We start from the raw sequence: 24,379 nt of genomic DNA, 5'->3' as shown, positions 1-24,379 counted from the left end.
TGGCGTCCAGGTACCATGTTTTTTAAACACCCGGGAAGGTACTACTTTTTTTCCAAAGGTACTACTTTTTTGAACTGAAGGTACTACTTTTTTGCACTGAAGGTACTACTTTTTTGTTAGGAAAGGGCATTTTAGGCACCACAATTTTCTAAATAGTAAAAAACCATGTGCCACCCCAGCAATCCATTTTAGAGAAATATGGAACTTTGATTCAGTCTCTAAGTAAATATGGAACTTTGACTCCATTTATATGTAATTTTCCCTATATTTTACAATAAAATAAATATTTTATTTATTATTTAAATAAGGACAAAAATAATATTATATCATTTTTATTCAAAATTCCATTTTAAATCCAATTTATTCCAAAAGAATTTCATTTTAATTCCGATTCAGATTTTTTTTCAAATCCTAAAATAATTGGTAAGTGTTCGCAGAAACTTGCAAGACCCTCTTTGGTTCTTCGTTTCTCTCTCTTGTTTCTCTCTCTAACATTGTAGTAGCAGGAGTGGGAGTAGGAGTCTTCGAGTTGGAGAAGTAGAGAGAGATGCCAGGGGCAACAATGGAGATGGAACCAGTGGAGCCACAATCTCTGAAGAAGCTCAGTTTCAAATCCCTAAAGCGAGCTCTCGATCTCTTCTCTCCTCTCCATGGCCACTTAGCCCCACCTGACTCCGAGAGGTGTTGTTACAACCATCGATCCATCTCTCTTTTTCTGTTTATCTATCTATATACATCTCTCTATATATATTTTGTATTACGCATATATGCTTATAGAGAGGAGGTTATTGAAAATTATTCCCTCCCCGTCTTCCTTTCTAAACCCTAATTTTGATGTTTGTTGTAATTAATAATCGTTTGATATTCCTAATTCGATCGTAGCGTCTTTCTCACTTCAATTCCTGATGCATTCAACATTATTTACTGAATGCACTATTTTTTTGGTGCAGTAAGAAGATACGCATGAGCCATAAGGTTAGTGATCATAAATTAATTTATCAATTTATGCATTTTTGGTTTTTAGAATATTTGTGACAGCTTAGATTGTTTGTGAAATTATTATTATCTTTATCTGGAGCAAGATTTTATAAGTTGGGTATATTAATTAGACAAGTTTGGTGATGAAACTTTTGATTTTTTTTTTTTTTTTTAATCTAATAATAGTATTTAGTTCGTCAAACCATATAGTATCTGTTTGTTTGGTTTTTGTATGTTTGTGTCTTTTATAACGGGAATAAAATTTTAATGTTGAAGCTCAATGTGGAGTATGGAGGGATAAAAACCACAGAGACCCAGCTTCCTGCCCAAGCGAAGTCAGCTGCACAAGATCAATCTCAGCAAACTCCATCCAATGCTCTTGCCCTTCCAGGTTCCTATTATTATTATTATTATTATTATTTAGCAGTAAACTATCTGTAGTCCAAAAAGGGAAAAAGGTAAAGGAATTTTTCTTGGGTGATAGAAGAGATTTATTTTAGGAGACATTGCTTGGTATAATTGTAAAAGCACAGGCCTGACAAGCATGAGAATGTCGGCTCGAGTTTGAGAGTGCCACATTCTAGTCTGTACAAAATAATGTGGAAGGTTTTCCGTCTCCAATGTTTCCTCCTATCACCCTGCATATGCAGTACTGGCACCAGACAGGAATGGTGGGAGAATTAGGGAATGAATATTCTGTTATTTAAAAAAAAAAAAAAAATCTTTATCAAGTTGAGACATTGCTTTATGGTTAATTAAGGTTTTCATATTTTTGTTTTTTGATAATTAACTAAGGTCTTAAAAAACTTTTACTACTATTAGATCACCTCGATACTAGATTTTTGGTTTAGGGTTCAAAGAAGTTGAATGGGTGTAGATTTAGGTTTTTATATGAAGTTAACCAAAGTCAAAACCAAAGGATTTCTCAAAACAACTGCTTTCGTTATCTAGGATCGATAATAGAAAAGGATGGAGAATAGAAAAGGATGGAGAGATAGATAGTGATGTAACTTGTAGAATTGGTCCTGGTTGGACAAAATGGAGGCAACCTAGTGGAATTTTATGTGATAAAGGAATAACACATAGGTCATAGGCTAAATGGAAAATTCTATAGGACTATTATGAGACCAACTATGTTGTATGGAGCAGAGTGTTGTGCCCTAAAAAAGACAAGAACAACGGCTTCATGTAGCGGAAATGAGAATGTTAAGATAAATGAGTGGAGTGACTAGAAGAGATACGGTTGCTAATGAGAGTGTGAGAGGAAAACTAGGTGTAGCACCCATCGATGGGAGTATTCGAGAGAGTAGGCTTAGATGATTTGGACATGTATATCGGAGACCTAGTAACGCACTGGTCAAATGAGAAAAACTAGTTGCAATAGAGGGAGAGACGGAGAGAGAGGCCAAAAATAACATGGGATGAGGTTATTAAAAATGATTTTAAAAAGTTAAAAATAGTAGTGAATTAGCATGTAATAGAAAAGATTTGAGAGAGAATGCATGTGAAACAATACAAATGAAACTATACACATGTTCTAATAGATCATGATATTCAGGCCAACTAGTTGGGCCTGAATTGTTTCACTTTGACAAGTAGGCCTAACTAGTAGGCCTGAATATCATTTTCCGTCGAAATATTATGAAACTATATGGGCACAAATTCTTTTGTAAAAACTTCCAGTTTTTGCCCTTCGTTTTGGGGTTTTCATGGGTAGGGCGCCCCCTTTGGTGGGGGGGGGGGGGGGGGGGGGGGGGGATGTTGGGGCGGGCGTCCAAACTGCATGTAGTTCGTCCAAACTACATGTAGTTCTTCCACTACATCCCTTGGCAACATGTTAGACTGCTGTGGGGTTGGAGGAAATTGGGAGGCTGGTTCTTTTAACAAAAATGCAAACACATATAGGGAGGCTGGTTCTTTTTAACATTGAAGCTCAGCAAGTCATTGAGGTGCAATTAGTTTGATATTGAATTTTACTGTTTTAGTTTCAAAATAGTACAACAGTAAGATGGGGATACATTTGTGCCACTTTATAGATGAAATTTTGGAAAAGGCAAGTCATTTTTAGTAATTATTAAGCAATCCAGTGTCACCTGAAACATGGAACCTTTGAGACATAGAATCCTATATAAGCTTTTGTATAGTGGGCATATATTGATTATGAGGTATGAAAATGTGTCCCAGTATGTAGTTGTCTAGCATATTATTGTTGTTGTTTCAACTTTTAGCAATTCACATTTACAGTAAACACTAAAAAAAAAATTTCAATGGAATTTCTTAAAATTTAACATTTTTGGTGGTTTAATCAGATTGTTCCACTATAATAACTAGATGTGGGGTTAAAAAGGGTTATTTTTATTTCTTTACTCATTGATCAGCCTCGCCAATATATAAATTTTCCTTTGCTTTTCGTATGATATGGAATTGAAAGTTAAAAGACGAGTTGCATCCTGTCTTTTTAAATTTTGACATTATAAAATGCTAAAGAGGTTTACGTTCACGTTTCTAAATCTGTTGACTTGGATCTGGATTTTATGTATAGGTCAGGACAACTCTAGAGATTCGCAAAAGGGAAGGGATCAAAATGATTTAGTTGTTGGTCCGTCTCTGCAGTCAAAGGGATTGTACGTATGCATACTTATTTATGTTGTTTTAGAGGGTTATGCGAATATATTTCTGGTTCTATTGATTTCCTGCGTTCCCTCCTTACTCATTGATACTTCACTCATGCCCTCTATATCCAACTTTTTGAATTTGCTTCCCAGCATTTTGGCTACTTTTAGATGTTAATCATCCAAAACGATCTTTTATCTCAGCTGACCCTTATTTACCTTCCATGGGGAGATTTATGCTTTAACCTCAACAGTGTGGCTATTGCCTATTACTAAAAAGAAAATAAAGTTTATGACTATTCAATATATTGAGCTTAGACATGCAGAACTCTTATTTCTATTTGTTTTGCATGCTTGTTATCATTCCATTAATACAATCAACTTTTGCTGCTGGGCTGACTGTCGCTTATTTTTGGCAGAACTGACGTTGGTTTTTCGGGCAAGAACAGAACACTGCTGTTGTTTCTACTCCTGGTTCATCTGAAAGGTCTTAGACTTTTCTCCTTTCTTTTCTTTTTCTGTTGTCCTTATAGTAAATGCTTGATGTGAAAAACTTGCTTCCTTTCGTTATCATGCATTAATTTCATGCCTTATGGAATATTAGTTTACTTTTATGAAACACAGATACCTCTGTAAAGGAGTTGTATACCTATTGGATACTAGTATACCTCATCCTCAGTGGCCGTGGATATGTGTCTAGCACTTCCAAAACATATCCATAATTCAATCTGGAACTTGCATATTCTAAGTGTATTCATTATTCAGAAAGAGAACTTTCTATTAAACCACATATTGGATACATTTTCGATACTCCACAATATATGTTTGGCACGTATTGGATAATAAAATGTAGCATTTGTAGTATAAATTATGTTTATAATTGTAAGGAAAAGCGTAACAGTTAGGGTTTAAAATAGTTGGACCTTCTTAGAGAAGAAGAATGGAGATATAAATTTAGTTCAAAGTTTATGTCCGTGTAACTTATTGTTTTTTTTTAGGATAAGTAATGTGTTTTTTTATATTATAAGATAGAAATACAGAATATTGATAGATTCATAAAAATGTGTCTGTTATACTGCTGGGGATTATTATTGGATCTGTTTGGGGTCTAGTGGATTATGCCCAGGTCCTCCAGAGGCTTGTTGGAGGCTTGGAGAGGTTGTAGAGTGGGGGCCCAAGCCCGTGATTATTGGAGGGTAGTGCCTTTGTGCATTTGGTGGTGTCTATGGCAAGAAAGAAATAGTATATCTTTCGAAGGAAAGGAGACTCCTATTGGAATGCTGAAATTCTCCATTATTAGCACTCTTTTTTGTTGGGTTCTAGGGAGAAATTGTAACTCCGTGATGGAGATTGTTGGTATCTTGACTCTTTGACAGTTTAGAGGCCCTATTTGGCCTTGTGTAGCTTTTGAGGGATGCGTTCCCCTTTTGAACACTTTTTTATACACTTGTACTTGTCAAAAGAAAAAAAAAAAATGATAAATTGTTGCTTTGGGTGATAGATGGCACCTAGGATAAAAGAAAAAAAGTGTCTTATATAATTGAAGTATTAAATACATATTCAATTTTTGTTGTTTTGTGTACATGTTCCTTTTCTTTCAAATTGACATGCCGATATGCATTATGCATAGCTGCACCTAATATGCATTACTTGCTATTTGGGAAATAAATATATAATTTTCTCTGCTCTAATAAGTGGTTGCCATTACAAAATGAAGTTTAGTGATACATTCTATACTCTCTGATTTTTTGGATTGACCATATGTTTATTCTATATTTGCTTATGGATCCCAATTCTTGAAAAAATGGCTAGGTCTGGTTAAAAGTTTAAATCCTCTTTGTTACTTCCAGGAATCTCTCAACTTCAGCCCTTATGGAAAGAATTCCAAGCAGATGGCCGCGCCCTGTATGGCATGCTCCGTGGAAAAACTACAGGGTAAGAACCTTTTCCTTTTCCCTTATTGCAGGGGATGGGAAGTTGGTGGTGGATATATATATATATATATATTGGAGTTCTTGTCATTGTTTATCCAACTACAAAAATATGTTGTTTTACCAGTCAGGAAAAATCAATGCTGAGATTGACTCAAATTATATATGAACATATACTGATTTACACTAGCAACAATGAGAGGCTTCAGTTATAATATTTCATTAGAACTTAGTTATACCTGGCTTATGTGACGTAAGGACTTGCCATTATATATCTATTGATAGTTGCTCCCTTTATTCCAAATTTTTTTCCATTCTAGAAATTCCAACTGTTTAAGACCAGCATTTATTACGTTCAAACTCAAATCGAAAGCACGATTAATCAAAGCTGACCCTCCAATTCGAAAAGGATAATTTTGTAGATTTATGAAATTTCATATATTGGCTTTTTAAATTGAACATCTATATTGGGGTATTCAAACAAGGAAAATATAAATCAACAAATTTGGAAGGAGGGAGTATTGGTTTCTCTATTGGATGGGATAATGTCTTTCAACATATCTTTTTTCATACTCTTCTGAACAGAGAATATATTAGCTATTCTTCCATCATATTAACCAGTTGTATTTTTGACAAAGGTATATAAGAGCTATATTGAGGGATTCGTGCTCTATCAGATACATCCATGGTGAAATAGCTAAGGGCCTACTTGGTTTGTCACTCATAAAACAGTTTACTATTTTCAGAGAACTGAAAATCAGAAATTTGTACAAAAACTCTGCGTAGTTTTCTGAAATCTGTTTTCTGACCAGTTATAAAATTTTCTGTTTTCAGAGAACTGTCTTTCGTAGTTTACCCGAAAACAGTTTTCTAATTTCCGAGTTCTTGAGAACTGTTTTTAGAGTGACCAACCAAGCAGGCCCTAATGATATAGCAAATATAATTTCATAGTGCATACATGTATGCACTACTATGAATTTGTCTGTGACCTATGCACAACTCTGAATTTTTCTGTGACCCTGTTGGTTCTTCCATCTTGTGTTTGTATATTTGTGATGAGTTGTAAACCTCCTGGAAACTAAATCTCTTGTTGATGACTTATCTGCTTTACCATTTACTAATTGAGCTGCATGTGTTTCTGTTTTCAATCTTGATTACCAACTTTATATGTTTTCTAACATTATTAATGTTAAACTTGCGCAGGTTATTAGTGGCCATCTGGGATGGGTGAGATCTATAGCGTTCGATCCAAGTAATGAATGGTTTTGCACAGGTTCTGCAGATCGAACAATCAAGGTAAGAAGTTTCAAACTTTTTTCTGCAGATGACTGCTTAAGATTTCTTTCTCCCATTGAGTTGATCATATGGTTTTGTAATATATTTATGAGCTTTTGATAATAAAATTTAGCAAATTGTGAAGTACTGCACTGTTATGTGGAGATTAAAGATTTGCAAGTATTAAAGTTATCTGAAGTGTGGCGGATTCTTCCCTGAAAACAGCGACAAGACAGCAAAACTGCAATGAGCCTGCTAATTAGGAATTACAACCATAGTTACAAATTCTCTATCACCATTTAGACAAATTATATTTTATTCTGGAGCCTGAATTGAGTTGGAGAAGAAAAAAATTTGGAGTTGATATCTTCGAAAAATAAGAAGAATTAGTTATTCTAATTACATATCATGACACATTCACGATGAGGGTCAGTAGTGTATATTGGTTACTTTAATTGATGAAATCAAACCAGGGGTATGATAATTAAAAGTTTGGAGAGAAATTATAGTCTAGTGAGGGTTTGAAAGAAATAGTGACTTCGAGTGTCACATATCCAGAATCTTTAATGGTATAATAGTGAATTAGTGATGATTGAAGGTCAAGGGATACGAAAGAGTGAAAAGTTTTCCCACCCAGGCTTGACTATTAATGAGGGAAAGTTGAAGATATTGCTTATAGAATCAAAAAATATGTGATAGATTTTACCTATCAAAAAAAGGAAAAAAAGAAAAAGAGAAGAATGTAGGATAGATGAAGTAGTACTTAGATTTATTGTGATTTATGTGTATGATATATGCTTATGGATTTGAAAGGAATATTATAAAGTACTTGTAAGACTGTTTAACTGGGACACAATGTTGGGCATTACTGTATCTTCATAAACTCAAGTATTACCGAAATGGGGATGTTGAGAAAGAGTCTAATAGCAGCAGCACCAATTGGAGATGAAATGAAGGAAAACTGATTAAGATGGTGTAGCCATGTGCAGCAAAGATGAATCAATATTCAATACATTGGCAAGGAAAGTGAGATGGTCTGTGTTGAACTGCTAAGGAAGTAGGAAAGACCAAACTTAATGTGGTTAAATTGCTTCTCAAAAATAATAATGTGGAAAATTCAATTCTATAAATAAGGAAACCGTGTGTGCATAGCTGTAATTAGCTAAGGAAACCGTGTGTGTATAGCTGTAATTAGCTAGGAGATCTTGTAATAATTAGCTAGGAGATCTTGTAATGTTTTAGTCATTGTAATTCCTGATTTTAGGGAATTAGTATCTCTAGGATTAGACAATTTCCTAGTTTTAGAGTTTCCTAATTTAGATCCTCTGAAGTGTATATAACAGTGTAATTTCATTGTGATTTCAATACAATTGAATTTCAGCCCAATTTGTGTCATGGAATCAGAGCTGTAGGCTCAATTCTGGGAATTGCATTTCTAGTCTTGTGAACTCTCATTTCGCTAGACTGATTATTATCAATCTCCAACCCCACACTATCAACCCTCAAGACTATAACCCTTTTACCAAAAGACCATGTCAGAAATAGCCGACAACAGCAACACCACGACTACCTCGGAGGTTCCTTTGACTGAAGGCAGCAACTCGATTCCAACAGGGGAATTGCAGAACATCCAGGCAGCGTACAGGTTGAACGGGAAGAACTATCTAAAGTGGTCTCAACTGGTTCGCACGTTCTTGAAGGGAAGAGGCAAACTGAGTCACTTGCCCGATACTGGGCCTAACAAAGGGGATCCCAAATTTGATGCTTGGGATGAACAAGACTATGGTGATGTCTTGGTTATGGAACTCTATGTTGCCAGAAATCAGTGATACATGTATGTTTCTTAACACAGCCAAAGAAATATGGGAGGCCGTGAAGCAGACTTACTCTAAAGTTCGGGATGCTGCACAAATCTATGAAATCAAGACCAAGATTTCATCCACCAAGCAAGGAAGTCGATCAATCACAGAGTACTCCAATCTGTTGCAGAGCTTATGGCAAGAGATGGATCATTACCAGTGCATTCAAATGAAATGCAGCGAGGATGCAGCCCTCCTTAAGAGGTTTGTCGAAAAAGACCGAACTTATGATTTTCTTGCAGGACTGAACATTGAATTTGATGCAATAAGAGTCCAAATACTCGGAAAGGAAGATCTGCCATCACTTAATGAAACAATTGCAATTGTTCGTGTTGAGGAAGGAAGAAGAGGAGTTATGATTGAGAATAACCCAGTGAACAGTTCGGCCTTGGTTACAAAAGCTGCAAATTTGAGGAACTTTGGCCGGGAGCAGCCATCTAATGAAGACAACAAGCGGGCAGATTTTACAAGGCCAATCAATAAAGATTCCCTATGGTGCACATATTGCAAAAAGTCCCGCCATACTAGGGACAAATGCTGGAAACTCTACAGCAAACTGGAGACGGCAAACAAAAATTGGACGGCAAAAGGTGGACAGCCAAAGGGACAGGGGCAGGCGTATATGGCAAATATACAACAAGCCGGAGAAGGTAAATCTCAAGAATCATCTATTGAGTTCGATAGAGAGGAAGTTGAGAAATTAAAGAATCTGCTGGGATCTTTGGAGAAACCATCTACAACAGGTACTTGCACTTTGGCGTTCTCAGGTATATCTTCCTCTGCTCATGCTTTTAAAGTCTCGGATATATCCACCACAAGCTCCTGGGTCATTGACTCAGGAGCTACAGATCACATGACCCACTCGTCACAAAAATTTATCTCATTTACACCTTGTCTTAGCAATAGGAAGATAACAATAGCCGATGGTTCTGTGACAACAGTGGCTGGTCAGGGAGATGTTTTTATAAGCAAAACCCTCACACTTAGAAATGTTCTCCATGTACCAAAATTATCCACCACAAGCTAATGACCCAGGAGCTACAGATCACATGACCCACTCGTCACAAAAATTTATCTCATATACACCTTGTCCCAGCAATAGGAAGATAACAATAGCCTATGGTTTTGTGACAACAGTGGCTGGTCAGGGAGATGTTTTTATAAGCAAAACCCTCACACTTAGAAATGTTCTCCATTTACCAAAATTATTTACCAACCTTTTGTCAATCCACAAGCTCACTAAAGATTCTAATTGCAGTGTGGTGTTTTATCCCTCTCGTTGTGTATTTCAGGAACAGGCACGAGGAGGATGATTAGACATGCTAGAGAAAGGGATGGTCTCTACCATCTTGAAGAACCCAGTGGTCAAGTTAGTGTTGCGAATTCCTCACCATTATCATTTCTTTCAGAGTCTTTTAAATCCAATAAAGACAAGATTTGGCTTCAACACCTCCGTCTTGGTCACCCGTCATTTAGAATCCTTAAAATTATGTTTCCTTTATCGTTCAAAGGATTAGATGTTGAAAATTTTCACGGTGATGTCTGTGAACTTGCAAAGCACAAACGTGCTTCTTTTCCAATAAGCGATAAAAGAACATCTGTTCCATTTACTCTTATTCATGGTGACATTTGGGGACCGTCCATTGTTTCTAACATTTCTGGGGCTCGGTGGTTCGTTTCTTTCATTGATGATTGCACTCGTGTGTCTTGGATCTTTCTTATGAAAAATAAATCTGATATGAGCTCTGTCTTTCTTGTTTTTTACAACATGGTCAAAACACAATTTGGTACTGAAATAAAAAGATTTCGTTCTGACAATGTTAAAGACTATTTTAATCAGTTTCTCTCACCATATTTTCGAGAAAAAGGCATAATACATAAATCTTCTTGTGTTAACACACCCCAACAAAATGGTGTGGCTGAACGAAAGAATGGTCACATTTTAGCTATTAAAAGAGCATTCTTGTTTCAAAAAAATGTTCCTAAGCAATATTGGGGGGGAAGCGGTTTTAACTGCTACTCATATGATAAACAGATTGCCTACAATGGTTCTTGATTTTAAAAGTCCTATGCAAATTTTAACGAAATTCTTTCCTAATTTCAATGCTTCAAGTAGTCTTGTTCCCAAAATATTCGGCTGTGTTGCTTTTGTCCATGTGCATTTTCAAAACAGGGGAAAACTTGATCCACGGGCTATCAAATGCGTCTTTATTGGCTATTCTTCCACTCAAAAGGGGTACAAATGCTATCATCCTCCCACAAGAAAATTCTATGTGTCAGCCGATGTCACTTTTGTCGAAGAAGATCATTACTTTACTCGTCCTTATCTTCAGGGGGAGATCTCTTTCACAGAAGATAAGGACAAGGATCTTTTTCTTCTTGATTTTCCATTATCCTCCTCCTCGGTTCCTGTCTTTGTTGTCCAGCCAAACACTCGGTCCGTTCCTGTTGATCAACTTTAGCTAGTCCAACTTGAGCCAAACATTTAGTTCGAATCCATACAACCTAAAACCGAGCCTCATACACCCAGGTCACAAGAGATGATAAAGGGAAAGCAAATTCAAGACTCTACTCGTCCACTGCTGGTTTTTTCAAGAAGAAGGGCGCCAATCACTCAATCTGTGTAGGTTCAATCACCCAAATCAACCCCTGCTCTTGGACTTAGCGAGGTAATTACTGAACCTATTTCTAATGAATATGGTGTCACTGAAGTTCTTGATCAAAGTGATTATGATATTCCCATTGCTATTAGAAAGAAACCTAGAGCATGCACCAAACACCCTCTGTGCTTATTCATGTCATACAAGAATCTGTCCCATAACCACAAAGCCTTTCTCACAAGCCTAAACACAATCTCCATTCCCAAAACCATATCCGAGGCATTAGGTAATGAGAATTGGAAGAATGCCATGAAGGTCGAAATGGAAGCACTTGAGAAGAACAAGACATGGGAATTGGTGAAATTGTCGAGAGGGAAGAAACCGGTGGGATTTAGATGGGTATTCACAGTGAAATACTAGTCAGATGGTTCATTGGAGAGGTACAAAGCAAGGTTAGTTGCTAAAGGCTATACCCAAACGTATGGAATAGATTATCTTGAGACATTTGCTCATGTTGCGAAGATGAACACCGTTAGAGTGTTGTTGTCATTGGCTGCTAATCTGGGCAGGAAATTACAGCAATTCGATGTCAAAAATGCCTTTTTACATGGTGATCTCAAGGAGGAGGTTTATATGGAAGTTCCACCGGGGTTTGGTTCGAATACAGGACAAGTGGTATGCAGGTTAAGAAAGGCGTTGTATGGATTAAAACAGTCTCCAAGAGCTTGGTTTGGAAGGTTTGCCAAGGTAATGCTTGATATGGGATACAAACAGAGCCAAGGCGATCACACCTTGTTTGTAAAGCACTCGGCTTTAGGGGGAGTGATTGCATTGTTAGTCTATGTAGACGACATTATAGTGACAGGTGACGATTTGGAAGGAATGGAGAATTTAAAGAAGTGTTTAGTGAAAGAATTCGAAATCAAAAAGCTTGGCAAACTAAAGTATTTTCTCGGCATTGAGGTAGCACATTCTCGGGAAGGAATTTTCATATCTTAGCAAAAATATGTAACAGATTTGCTGATGGAAACAGGCAAGTTAGGTTGCAGACCAGCAGAGACGCCTATAGAGTTCAACCACAGGCTTGAAGATGCTTTAGAAGAGACGGCAATAGATAAAGGCTCCTATCAGAGACTCGTGGGAAGGGTTATCTACTTGTCACACACTAGACCGGACATAGCCTATGCAGTTAGTGTTGTAAGTCAATTCGTGCACAATCCCAAAGAGTCACATCTTAGGGCTGTGTATCGAATCCTACAGTACTTGAAAGGCACACCGGGCAAAGGAATTCTATTTAAGAAGGGGGAGGAGCTAACTCTTGAAGCCTACACTGATGCAGATTATGCAGGGTCTGTAATTGACAGGAGATCTACCTCTAGTTATTGCACTTTTCTAGGAGGCAACCTTGTGACTTGGAGGAGTAAAAAACAGAATGTTGTGGCAAGATCCAGTGCAGAAGCCGAGTTTAGAGCAATGGCACTTGGGATTTGCGAATTATTATGGCTGAAAATTGTCTTAGAAGATCTAAGAGTCAAGTGGGAAGGTCCAATGAAGCTTTATTGTGACAATAAGTCAGCCATTAATATTGCACATAATCCAGTGCAACACGATCGTACGAAGCACATTGAAGTTGACAGGCACTTTATAAAGGAGAAGCTTGACAGTGGCCTAATTTGCACTCCATTCATTTCCACTAGCAATCAACTTGCAGACATACTCGCCAAAGGATTGTCTGGGACGTTTTTTCAGAGATTAGCAAGCAAGCTTGGAATGGATGATATCCATTCACCAGCTTAAGGGGGGGAGTGGAAAATTCAGTTCTATAAATAAGGAAACCGTGTGTGTATAGCTGTAATTAGCTAGGAGATCTTGTAATAATTAGCTAGGAGATCTTGTAATGTTTTAGTCATTGTAATCCCTGATTTTAGGGAATTAGTATCTTTAGGATTAGACGGTTTCCTAGTTTTAGAGTTTCCTAATTTAGATCCTCTGAAGTGTATATAACAGTGTAATTTCATTGTGATTTCAATACAATTGAATTTCAGCCCAATTTGTGTCAAATAATAATAATAATAATAATGTGATTAAATAAAGGTGAAAAACACGACAGCATGCTGCTTTAACAAATTGACAGCCTTTGGACAAAGCAGAATGATGAAAGAGGATTCACACAACCAACCGTCCCAACCCCTAATAGTTGGGACGAGGCACAGTTGAGTCTAGTTGAGTTAAGTTAGCCTGCCATGTAGAAGACACTAAAAAGGTCAAACGGAAAAGAAATAAATCTAAGAATAAGATGAACTGAAAAGAAGTAGTTCAAAAAATGAATTAGAACCAAATAGTTTTGTTAAAATTGACTTATAAATTTCATGATTGTGCCATAAATTAAGGAAGTAAATATCGGTGCTGAACCTCATGTTGAGAGAATTTAATCTGCATGTGATGATATTGATATGATCATTAGAAGACCTTGCCAAAGAAGTGAAATTACATAGTAGAAAATAGGAAACTTTTAATGGAACATTTTGGTAAATGGTTGGAGAGGGAAAAAAAAATTGAAAATCTTAGTGGAAGCTGTTAACAAATAATGACACAAAAACTTGATAATTGGATCATATGGTGAGTATTCATCAGTAAGATAGCATCCTCACACCTATAGAGTCAACCATGTAGAAGACTAACTTCAAGCGCAAAATTCTTTCAAGAATATATTTATTTTTGATAAGTTAAGATTCATTGAAAAGCACTCAAAAGGGGGAAAAATACATTGTGGAACTATTTTTTTGATGTTTAGGCACAAGTGATGTGATGAGTACTGAAAAGTGCGCATTTAAACCCGTTAAGCTTAAGCATTCTAGTACCTTTATCTATCTTACTTTGCCGTTTTAGACTTATTACGTGTTATTTATATTTCAGGCACTAATCCCAAAATTTAGCTAACTCAGCCAAATAAGAGCTTAATTGAAGCAATCCTGAGATAAACCAAAGGAGGGAGCAAAGTGGAGAAAGAAAGGAGCAAAAAAGAATCAAGTTGTGCAGCTGAAAAGTTCGATCGATCCAACTTAGAGTTCGATCGATCGAACATCTATGATCGATCACAGTACTTCTCGATAGATCCAACCTTGGCCTTTGCTGAAATTCCAAGTTCGATCGATCCAACATCACCTTCGATCGATCGAACCCTATTTTGTCCTATTCAAATGATTGATCTTATCCACAGCTGTACGCCTACCAACCACTTTTGTCTTTTTCCCCATAAATATCTTGAAAATATCCCAGCCTTGTCATTATCCGAAGGAGTCAAACCACTTCGATCGATCCAAGATGCAGTTCGATCGATCGAACCCATTTTCGATCAATCCAAGTTAAGGTTCGATCGATCGAACTTCCTCCAGCGAGAAAAAAGTTAAAGTCCAGCTCATTTATTCCGTCCTTCATCCAATCATTGGAGAATATGCCTTGCACGACCACAGCTAATCATGGGGTGTATTTGACCTACCTATATAAGGAATATGATACACTTTTTGAGGGAAAGTCTCTTGTCACACATTGAAAATCATCTTGGAGGCTATTCTTGGAGAGGAGGAAGGAGGAAGCTAGAGCAACCATTGGAGGAGATCTTCACCAACAAGGAGCAGCCATGGAGTTAGCCCTTAAGGGTTGGATCATCACTACCATGAGTGGCTAGACATCCTCTTGGGGCTAGAGTTAGCCCCAAGCATGCTTTCTATACTCTAATCTTGTGTATTATTGAGGGATTAGTGTTGTATGATACATCTTGATATTCATGTATATATAAATCTTGATTATTTCATGGTTTGTATGGTTTAGTGCTTTCAATTGACTATTCTATTCTATCCATATGTCTATGTATGCTAGAGTAGGATATTCATGTGCTTATCCCTAGATTTAGTGTTTTTGATGCATGTCTATGTGTATTGATGCTATAGATCTAGAGATTATCAAGATGATATGCTTAATCTATTTTGGTTCATTTGATGGTTTATGCCTATTCTTGATGGTTTGTGCCTCTCCCCTAGTCTAGATAGCTTTATTTTCATGCTAGTAGTGTAGATTTAGTGTAGTGGTAGTGTAATGTTAGATGGGAGGACAATCTACTCTTGATGTTTGATGCTCCATGCTTGTGAGTCCAAATGGCATATTCCTCTAATATTGTGTTGTATGTGGATTGTGAGCTTAATGAAGGATTAGTGACTTGTTTTGATCTATTGTGCTATCCCCATGTTGTCTAGACAATATATGCTCTATTGTTTAGATATATTGTGCTCTTCACATGATGTTTAGACAATACTTGCTTGATTTGTCATCCTTGCCAATTGAATCAACCTAATGCACACACACCCTTATCATATTGCAACACATCCATTACCCTCAATTGATCACTTGTTAGTAGTATAGAAAAGTATTGCTTGTTGGTGATCTCTACACCCCAAGACCTCTCTCTCTCTTGTTTACTTCATATTATTTTATTTAGTTGAATTCAATTTAGTTTAATCAACCAACCAATCAATTGTGTGATCACTCGACCTACTAACCCTAATTACCATAGTTTCACAATTCGATACACCATCAAATCTCTTGGGACGATCCCTACTCGCCCTATCTATATTTTATATAGAGAAAGGTAGTAGTGGCTTTCTATAAATGTAAAACTTGGCCACCTCCTAAATTCTCACACAACTCTTCAAGCTTTGTTGGTTGTGGCGACTCCATCAAGGAAACCAACAACATGATGGTTCGAATGTAAAAAGTTATTCTATCCTACGTTTGTATGTCTTAACCAACTTGGATACTATCTTAACTAAATACATTGGTTAAGAGAGTGAGGGGCACAGCAGGTAAGAAGACAGTAAAACAAGGTTGAAATGCCCTCGATCTTATGATCTCTAACAATACTTTATACCTAAAACTTACAGTTTACACAACTATGTTCTTCAATAAACTGTAGATTGATATAGTGCCTTCAATTTTTATTTATTTATTTATTTCTTTATTATTTTGGTGGATTAGTAATAATTTTGAATCTTTTTTTCCCCTTTAAAAAACCTGATGATCTTGATCAGTATAAATATGTTAATGTATAGATCGAGATTTTTCTGGACCAGCTACTGAAGAATTTTTTTTTTCCTTCTTTTGTGGTTGACAAGATATGGGACATAGGTAGTGGACAGCTAAAGCTCACACTAACTGGGCACATCGAACAAGTACGAGGTATATTTCATTTTAGTTATTGGTGTTGTAATTTATACTGTTGGCTAATCATGTTGTGGAAAGTGACTTTGTACTTCAGGCATTAGAATGGTAAAATTATATGTTTTTCTTTGCAGGGCTTGCTGTTAGCAACAAACATACATATATGTTCTCTGCTGGTGATGACAAACAAGTGAAATGCTGGGACCTTGAACAAAATAAGGTTGGTAAATGACTGCTTGAAAGCTGTTTTAGTGTAAAAACTGTGTTTGAACATATAAGTTTTCTTATTTTTCTTTGTTTTTGTTCTTTTAGGTTATTCGTTCGTATCATGGTCATTTAAGTGGTGTTTATTGCTTGGCTCTTCATCCCACTATCGACATTCTTCTTACTGGAGGTCGTGATTCTGTCTGCCGGGTATGAAATTTGTCATCGTAAAGAGAAAACACATCCTGCATTTTTTACTCTTTTAGTCTTTCAAGCTACTTGTTAGAGTGTGTTCTATATTTTGCTGACTTTAGCATAGAAGGATGATCTTAATAAATCTGCACTTTTCAGGTCTGGGATATCCGTAGCAAGATGCAAATTCATGCACTCTCCGGGCATGACAACACAGTTTGCTCAGTTTTCACTCGGCCTACGGTAAGCATTCTTTTAGGCAATGTGATAAATGATGTTTAACTCATACTATGCTTTACTTAGTATCTTTTCTTTTTTTCTACACGGTTGTCTGCAGAGCAAGGACAGTACTGCCAATGAGTTTAGCAACTTAATATTTATGCTCACATCTAATGAACATGCTATTAGGAATTTCCTGCTTGGGGATTATCTTAAGTTTAATTTTGATATGGATCTAGTGTACATAGAGTAAAAAGGAGAAGGCAGGCCCATTTAACTGTCCCAAGAAGATGGGATTAAGGTTTTTTGAGGTGCTGAGTAGGGAGAAATAATGATTGGGACTACCGTGGCCCTATGGGCATTAAATATTTCCCCCCTTCTATGTACTATGAGATTAAGCAAAAATGGTTTCTTGGTTATCACTCGTTGTCTTTTTCCCCTCCAATATGTCCATACATTATTTCTGAAATGAAATTGCCTACAACTTGAATTATGAGAAGCTTCTTACTATAAAAAATATAAACAAACAAACAAAATCAATAACCGGGTAGTTAAAAAATTAAAATCTGCAATGTTATTTCCTAAGAAACATTCTGATGAAGATTGCTTCTAAGTGTGGCTACTAGCCACCATAACATGGTGATGGAAGTGCCAGCGTGGAATCTAAAAGGAGGGGTGAGGTTAAGGCTTAAAAACTTCAAAAGAGTCTTGATAGAAAAAACCATTGGGATTGCAAGTAGCTTTGTTGCTTCATGAAACTTACACATCCTTGGAAAAATTAATTCTTCTCTATACTTAAAATAATGTTTTACTTTTTTATTGAATCGAGGAAAGGGCTTGGATTATTCTCTTTTATCAACATGGACACACGGTTTTATAACATCCAAAATTCAAAATGCACTATAACTAAGGAAAGCTTGTTTGATCTCCAACACATGTGAGGTGTCTGACATGACAAATATAAATTAATAATAATCTTCTTATTTTGTTTGATCCAGAAAAAAAAAAACAAATATTGTTATTTAGCTCATACAATTCATCTATCTTCTCATTCCTCTTTATGTTTTTTAGCATCATATCAAAGCTAATTGAAGAACTCTGTTTCCAGGATCCACAAGTCGTCACTGGCTCCCATGACACCACTATAAAATTCTGGGATCTTAGATATGGTAATTAATTTCTTGATTATTTTATTATTATTATTATTACTATTGTTGTTGTTGTTGTTGTTATTATTATTTTGTTTCCATAGTACTTTGTGCATTTCGCTTTCGCGTTTAATGATATCAATTGTCATGTCTGTCAGGTAAAACAATGGCAACACTCACACACCATAAGAAATCTGTGCGAGCAATGGCTCAGCATCCTAAGGAGTATGTACTTGCCTTTTGTATTCTGTTCTTTGTAAAAGAATGGAGTATGGTCGATTTTCAATTAGTCCCATTAATATTTAACTCTTCTTCCATCTTGAAATTAATTTTATCTTTTGATGTTGCAGGAATTGTTTTGCTTCTGCATCAGCTGACAACATAAAAAAATTCAACCTTCCAAAAGGAGAATTTGTGCACAACATGCTGTGAGTTTTTCAGTAATTCTTGTTGGGGAATTCTACATCTACAGTCTGCACTTCTTTAATATATTTGAACCATAGCCTTTTTTGCTTTTCATGACGAATAAGACAATGATAGATGACTGACTTAGACACAGTCCATATGAATATGGATTGGGATCACATATTCAAAATTCACAATAGGGAAAAAAGAAAAAGGAATCCCTTGCAAGCGAAAACCAAAAGTTGTGTACTTTCAGTTAGGTTGGTAACAACATTGAGGTAAATATGGTCAAACTTGTCAATATGTATGAAAATAAAAGCAAAACTAGGAAATGGTGATTGACTTGGTTCATCCCCTAAAAATTGTAAAAATTTCATCTCAAATGAGTAGAAGGTGATAGTAATGTAGGAGGATACATATGTGGTTGAAAGCGTGTCAAGGAAGAAATGACATGCTGGTCTTAATGGTACAAGATGCGCTCAAAGCTTTTGGATCAAGGGGTGGTTCCACAAAACAAGTGGGGGGATCAAGTTAATAACATACTACGTCAGTTTGCTTATTGTGCGTAGCCTATATCTTTACTGTTTTTGTATTATTTTTATTCTTTATAACTTATTTTATTATTATTTTTCTTCATTAAATAGAAACAAATATTCCTAACAAGACCTGACGACACCTCTGCCGATTTAGTCTCCTGCATACACACACCATGCGCATTGCAATATCTGATAGCTAGTTTTACCACCTTCCTTTAGTCCTGATTATTGAGCACCCCGGGATATTCCATGACACCATTGTCAACCCAAACAGTTTAAGATTTTAATTACTCTAAATCAGTGCTAAATAAATCCAAAATACTCGGACTGATTTAGAGTGAAGGCGTTTTATGATTTTAATCATTGAACCCATGCCTTCATTATATTTGACAGTAGGAATGGCTCCTTATTTTGCTACTAACTTATTTTATTATTATTTTTATTCTTTATAACTTATTTTATTATTATTTTTCTTCATTAAATAGGAAAAAATATTCCTAACAAGACCTGACGACACCTCTGCCGATTTAGTCTCCTGCATACACACACCATGCGCATTGCAATATCTGATAGCTAGTTTACCACCTTCCTTTAGTCCTGATTATTGAGCACCCCCGGATATTCCATGACACCATTGTCAACCCAAACAGTTTAAGATTTTAATTACTCTAAATCAGTGCTAAATAAAGCCAAAATACTCGGACTGATTTAGAGTGAAGGCATTTTATGATTTTAATCATTGAACCCATGCCTTCATTATATTTGACAGTAGGGATGGCTCCTTATTTTGCTGCTAACTTATTTTATTATTATTTTTATTCTTTATAACTTATTTTATTATTATTTTTCTTCATTAAATAGGAACAAATTCAGTGCTAAATAAAGCCAAAATACTCGGACTGATTTAGAGTGCAGGCATTTTATGATTTTAATCATTGAACCCATGCTTTTATTATATTTGACAGTAGGGATGGCTCCTTATTTTGCTACTAACTTGTGTGCATGAATGTGCTAATGTAAAACAACGTACTCATTCTTGGAAGTGAAAGTACCATTGTTTTATATTCTTAAGTTTCTCGCTATTATTATTTTTAGTTGTTTGTCTAGTCTGTTAATTTACACTGATACTTGAATTGTCGGGGTTTTCTCATGCAGCTCTCAGCAGAAAACAATCATCAACGCGATGGCAGTCAATGAAGAGGGTGTACTGGCTACAGCAGGTGAGAATGTAGTCCATTTTGGTTGAGACTAAATTTGATTGATCACATGTGAATGGATGTCCTTTGTTACATGGACTAGGGTATGTGTGTCGAACACTGGTATGTATCCATGTGTCGGACGTGTTAAATCTCCAAACAGAAGTACACACGGACAAGACTAAATATTCATTTTATTAATTATTTTATTGTATTTTCTAGAGTAAAGTAATGTTTTTATCTAATAGAATAATGTTCAATATAGACATTTAACTCATTTTAAAGTAATAATATAATATAAATGAGTGATTGAATATGTTTTTTGAGTACATGTCTAACCAAATGTGTCGGATACATATCCTATACCCATGTTGGATCAATATGTGTCCAGCACGGTACTTTACTACTTTTGAAGAGTCCATGTAACATAGATGATGTCACAAGTTTTATTCATCCAGTCAGCTTAGAAGTATCAACTTTTTCTTTATTTTTCCTCTTTTAGGTTTGGTTTTAGTTTTTTTTTTTTCTTCCCTTTTTTCTTGTTTGGATGGGGTTTGGTATTTTGCTAGTTGTGCACGGGTTTAGTGGTAGAACCCTCATTGCACATTCACCTTATAAACAGGGTTTATGTGAATAATTGTGAAACCACTTATTTATTTTTCTTGTTGTTGAAGGTGACAATGGGAGTCTCTGGTTCTGGGATTGGAAGAGTTGTCACAATTTCCAGCAATCCCAAACAATTGTACAGCCAGGTGTGTGTATCTTGTGTACCTTTATTCCATTTCTTGGGTTTTGATGTTTGTGTTGAAAGGAAAATCATGAACGTCGGGTTTATGTTTTCAGGCTCGCTCGATAGTGAAGCTGGCATATATGCGGTGAACTATGATGTTACCGGTACAAGACTAATCACTTGTGAAGCCGATAAGACCATCAAGATGTGGAAAGAGGATGAAAATGCAACCCCAGAAACTCATCCGGTCAACTTCAAGCCGCCTAAAGATATTCGGCGGTTTTAGTCGTATGCTGATCAGAGTGTTCCCCATAAAGCAGTTTCCCTTCCCTTCTATGAAGAAGCAGCTTCATGAAAAGCTTTGTGATATGTGTAACTTATGTGGGTGTACCATATTTGCAAAAAATTGAATTAGAAAAGTGAGTTGCGATAAAATGATCTAGAAAAGCTTTGTGATATTGTAACTGTAAGTTAATTATCTAAAAAAAGAAACTTGTTTGGATGTTACAAAAAGTGAGTTGCAATAAAATGACTAATTTTATAACACAGATATTAAACTTGGCTCTTTTACTTTACCGAAGATACGAAGATATATGCTTTGTTTGGTTGAAAGGAAGGGAAGCTAGGGATAAAGCATCCATCATTTGGCTCACATTTTTTCTTTCCTTCCTTCCCTACCTCTGATATTGGATGGAAAAGAGGAGGAAAAAAGAAAAATCGCTCCGTAAATATGGAAAATTACTTTGCTAAAGCCTACTAATCTGGAATGTATTAATGTGTATAATGAGAGTATGCGGATAAAAAATATATAGAAAATTTTTCCTTTTCTTTCAGTCAAACAATGAAATATTACTCATAAAAAGTGATCCACGATAATTTGGTCAATGAATCACGAGCGTGTACTCTTGACATCCATCTTTCTATTTTTAACTGATAATTAAGGTTCAATTCTTTTATTTAATTTGGTTTTTGTACCTTTTTTATTTTGTCTTTATTGCATTTTCTGCTGTTTTGCTTCCTTTATTAAATTTGTCCCTCCTTTCAATTATAATCAAAGTACGTAATTATTAAGTTTCGTATTTGAAGGAAAAAAATTTATTTTCACAGTAATTATCAATTGACATTTTTAACACTTTAGATTTGCAGGCAATAGTTTTTTTTTTTTTCTTGAAAAAAAAAAAAATCAATCAGATCACGTAAAAAAAGTATTCTAAAGTGACAAGAATATTAGAAGCCGACTTACAATTTCAACTACAAAATAAAGATTTATGTGTAACTCTCTAAAAAATATTTTTATCAATAGATCTGTCAAAAAATTACGGTCAGTAAAAAACATATTAGATGTTTGGTAACACATTATAATAAGTATTTTTCATAATTAAATAATTTTTTAATTTATTTTGTAATAATATTATTTAAAACATTTTATTACTAATTTTACAATAATATCCTTTAATTAAGAAATGAGTGTAATTATCTTTATAAAAAATAAAAAGGACATAATTGACTCATGAAAAAGTGTTACCTAAAATATTTAACCTCTACCCCAAATACAGTTTTAAGATTTCAAATTTTAGCTTCATTCAAATTTGGTAATCATTAAAAGTTTTTCAAAATAAAGAGTGCTTTTAAGCAGTATAGAAGCAAATCCATGTTTACGTTCAATTAATTTTTTTTTTTTTTTTTATTTTTTTTATTTTATTTTTTTTTTTTTTGAATTTTTAAAATGGTATCTCCTTACAACTCGTGATAGGATTGAATTAACAAAAAATAAAAAATAAAATAAATTCTGAGACAATTGCATTGCGTGAATGTAAATTTTAAGAGAAATTTATGTAAATAGAATAATCTCATATACCAATAGCAGAAAATTGTTGTTTTGAAAATTCGACCTACGAGCCCATTGGTCTCCTTTTAAACGTAAAAATGGATCAGTGTGTGATTTGTAAAATTCTCAGAGTGTTAAATTTATTTTCGCAGTAAGTATCAATTGACATTTTTAACACTTTAGATTTGCAAGCAATAGTTTTTTTTTTTTTTTGGTTAAAAAAAAAAATCAATCATATTATTATTTACTTTTTAGAAAAAAAGTATTCTAAAGTAGACCGGAATATTAGAAACCGACTTACAATTTCAACTATAAAATAAAGATCTATGTATAACTCTCTAAAAAACGTTTTTATCAATAGATCTGTCAAAAAATTGGGGTTAGTAAAAAATATATTAGATGTTTGGTGACACATTATAATAAGTGTTTTTTATAATTAAATAATTTTTTAATTTATTTTGTAATAATATTATTTTAAACATTTTATTACTAATTTTACAATAATATCCTTTAATTAAGGAATGAGTGTAATTATTTTTATAAAAAATAAAAAAGACATAATTGACTCATGAAAAGGTGTTACCTAAAATATTTAACCACTACCCCAAATGCAGTTTTAAGATTTCAAATTTTAGCTTCATTAAAATTTGATAATCATTAAAAGTTTTTCAAAATAAAAAGTGCTTTTAAGCAACATAGAAAATAAAATAACAAAAAATAAAATAAATTTGGAGACAATTGCATTGCGTGAATGTAAATTTTAAGAGAAATTTATGTAAATAGAATAATCTCATATACCAATAGCATAAAATTGTTGCTTTGAAAATTAGACCTGTAGGCACTAAAATTTTAATGGGCTTTGGGTTTTGACAAATGGACCCATTAAATAAGGACCTAATGTTTAATTAAATTATTTAATTGGCCCAAACTTAGTCCATTTAAATTATTTAATTAGCCCAGCCCAGATGATTAAATGAAAAGATAATTATTTCTAATAAAATATATTTGGAATAATTATTTTTAAGGATAATTATCATAATATAACCAGCCCGGCCCAGTTATGATTTTTTCCTTAACAGGAGATGACACGTGTCATTATTATATGAATCCAAGAAGCCTATAAATAGAGGCCTGGAGGAAGAAGGAAAGGGACACACAAATTCAGAGTCCAAAAATCCAGAGACTCAGAAATCCAGAGGCCAGAAATCCCAAGGGCAAACCTGAAGGCGAAGAATACCAAGTACATCCAAAGTCATGCCGTTCTTCACCAAATTCAACAAATTCTCTCATCTCTGAAGACGAAGAACAACAAGCACATCCAAAGATGTGCCGTTCTTCCTCAAATTCAACAAAGTACAGAGATTCAGAAATCCAGAGACTCAGAAATCAGAGATACAAATTCAGAATCCAAACCCAAAAGCGAAAAACAACAAGCACGTCCAAAGTCGTGCC

General features: G+C 35.0%; 1 pseudogene; it reads left to right on the top strand.

Annotated features, from left to right (window-relative positions):
* The first annotated feature begins 432 nt into the window (after positions 1-432).
* Positions 433-21,654, top strand: LOC132294191 (protein pleiotropic regulatory locus 1-like; annotated as a pseudogene).
* Positions 21,655-24,379: the final 2,725 nt, after the last annotated feature.

This window comes from Cornus florida, unplaced genomic scaffold, assembly GCF_030987335.1.
Source record: "Cornus florida cultivar Cherokee Brave unplaced genomic scaffold, ASM3098733v1 CherokeeBrave_3.0.0_Hap2_Chr01, whole genome shotgun sequence".
Classification (NCBI taxonomy): Eukaryota; Viridiplantae; Streptophyta; class Magnoliopsida; order Cornales; family Cornaceae; genus Cornus; species Cornus florida.
Note: the sequence above shows the minus strand (reverse complement) of the source record. Positions and strands in the feature narration are given on the sequence as shown.